Genomic DNA, 2,867 nt, shown 5'->3' with positions numbered 1-2,867 from the left:
TGGGTAGAAAGATTAGTTGGGAAAACTCACAAAGAAAGGGACACTTGATGGTATCAAGGCTCTAAGACTACGGGTGACAGGCCAGAGTTATGTAGGAAAGGTGGGTACAATGAGGAATTTTGGTTAGGTTGTGGAATTAATGTGCATGTTTACTGTAATGGTGAAGTCAGGGAGGCTATGAGCCTGGACTTAGTCAGTGGAAGGTCTGCTGTTCTGGAGGTCTACTTCCCAAAACAGGAGAACAGTTGGCAGAGGAGTTTGAGAAAGAAAGAAAGGAGGAAGGAGAAGAAAGAATTAAGGTTTTCTATCAGGTTCTTTTTTTATTTTTTATTGGATATTTTATTTATATTTCAGATGCCAACCCCATTCCCCCCACCCCCAGAAAACCCCTATCCCATGCTCCCCCTTTTTTTTGCTTTTCTACACTTTTAAAAAATGTTAATCAAAGGTTTTATAAGTTTGGTAATGCTCAATCAGAAGTGTAACCTAATACCCAGCCTAGATATATCAACTGTCTTTGACTGATGAAGACACGTGAACAACTGCCTCCATATCCCACTCTCTTTCTCTCTCTCATCACCTAGCTTCTCCTCCTCTCCTTACTCCTTCTCTTCCTCTCAGTACCCCTCTCACCTTAGCTCCTTCTACATATCACCCTTCCTGTTAAAATATAAGTTTTCTCTCAAAATACAATTAGAGCATAATTATGCCAATTTGTACCAGTGACGTACAAGATAGTCCTAATACTCAGTCCATCATTTTGTTGACTAACCAGAACCTCTGTCATCTCTCCTAACTAAAACACTTAGTTCTAGACCTGGCTTTTTTTCTTGGCTTTAGAATGAATGTCAACTGAAAACCATCCACTCAAATCTTTTCTCTCAAAGTAAATAGCCAGGATTGGCTATGGGGCGATAAGTTTTCAACCCTGTCAGAAATCCAGAGTGACTGAGTTAACTAAAATTATGGGAAGCACAAAGCTAGTGTAGGTAAGCAAGTGGGGCTTGAGAGGATTGTAAGAAGTGGCTATGGGGTCAGGTTTGTGTTTGTAGAGTTTGGGTTTTCATCAGAGTTTCAAAGTGAAAATGCCCTGTAGAAAGTTCAATGACAGAGCTTATATGAAAAGCCCCAATTTTGAAATTATTCACACTGTCATCAACAGCATGTCATCAGTATGATGGCTCTTGTCTCAACTCAGTAAGCTTTCTTTTTCTGGCACAGTTACATTCACAAAAATCTATTTTTCACAAGCAACAAAGAAAAGTAGTAGTACTTACATTATGGGTTACTGGCGAGAGAGTATGATGAACCATAGCATGTAAAGTATAGTGCTGAACACTGCTAAGTTTACAGTCCTACGTACTAGTTACTATTGTGATCATTACTGCTCTCATTTATTTAGTAGCCAAGATACTTGGGACTTGAGGACTATCAATTTAAACCATTACTTCAAGTTGCATACACATATGAGGGTTGCGAGAAATGAGGAGAACTCAGAGGGAAAGTCTTTTTAGTCTTTCTATTTTTGAAGTGCTAAAAGAACCTCATGCCATGTGCATGTTCAGCAAGCATTCAACTAGTGAGCCACACCTCAAATCCCTTGTTTGTTTGAGGTATATTTTTGGTGTGTAGCTTAAACTAGTCTTGAGCTTGTGTCTTGCTGCCTCTGTCTACTGACTACAAGACTTATAGGTTGGAAATTTCTTTGCCTTTGTGATAAAGAAATCAGTATATTTATACATTTATGTAAATGAAGGGAGAGATGAAAGCCCGAGAACAGTTTTGAAGCTAGAGTTTAGTATGCACAGTTCTTCATCCCACACCAGGAGGAGTCAGGAATGTGTGCTTTGGGTTTTAAGGGTAGATTTAGAAATAATTTCAGTGGTCAATGAGAAAAGGGAATTTACGAAGACTCTTTTTCCCCCCTCACGGGTCTTTAAGATCCTACTGATTTTATAAGAACTTACATAATTTTCCTCCATTAATTACTTAGGTCAGTGCTATAATAAGGGACATATTCGTATCAAACCAGTTTCCAAGTCTCTAAAGAGCCAACTAAATTTATCTTTAAAATGTTTATATTCTACTAATTTTGTGACTTAACATATCAAATATGCCTCCTCATTTTCTATGTGAAGAAAACCTTATAATACTGTATCTTGCATGTTTCTTCTCATTCATCTTCTTCAGTATAGGATAGTCCAATAGTCCTGAGCTAGCATTAATGTAGCCCACATACAATATTAGTCAAAGGATAAATTTAAGAGTGAATGATGTCCTCTTAATTATATTATAGTAACAGAAGAAACTGGTCAAATTCCCGATTTATCACACCTGTGTCATATAATCTATACTTTAGTTTGGGAGATCCTGCTATTAATCTCATTCTTTCCCTGGAAATTTTCATCCATCCTTTAATTGTAACTTCAAACTCTGAGAGCCAGAGTGAATCAATTCTTTTGAATTAGTGGGCTGTTTTTTTATTTTTTTGTTTGTTTTCTCTTTTCTATCTTTACAGTACATGTTTTTGTTTTGTTTTGTTTTGTTTTTTTAACTCTGCTTGCACCATGATCATATTGTTCTTCAACATGCTTCCTTGGGTCTACCTAGAGTCTACCATTAAAGCCTACAATCTAGAATAGCAATTATCCTTGGAGTCCATTATAGGATTTGGCTCTTTGGATCATTCTTAATAAAATTGTATCTTCCCTTGAATTATCTTTGCCACCTGTGCTGATTTCCTATTAGACTTTAAGCTTATGAAAGCATATTATCTATATTTCATAGTTTTATCCTTTTAGGTACTAGCCCACTGTCTGGAAGGTATAATGTTCAGAGTCATAGTTGTTGAATACTGAAAGGTTCAA

Source organism: Arvicanthis niloticus, chromosome 21 (assembly GCF_011762505.2).
Source record: "Arvicanthis niloticus isolate mArvNil1 chromosome 21, mArvNil1.pat.X, whole genome shotgun sequence".
NCBI classification, from domain to species: domain Eukaryota; kingdom Metazoa; phylum Chordata; class Mammalia; order Rodentia; family Muridae; genus Arvicanthis; species Arvicanthis niloticus.
Note: the sequence above shows the minus strand (reverse complement) of the source record.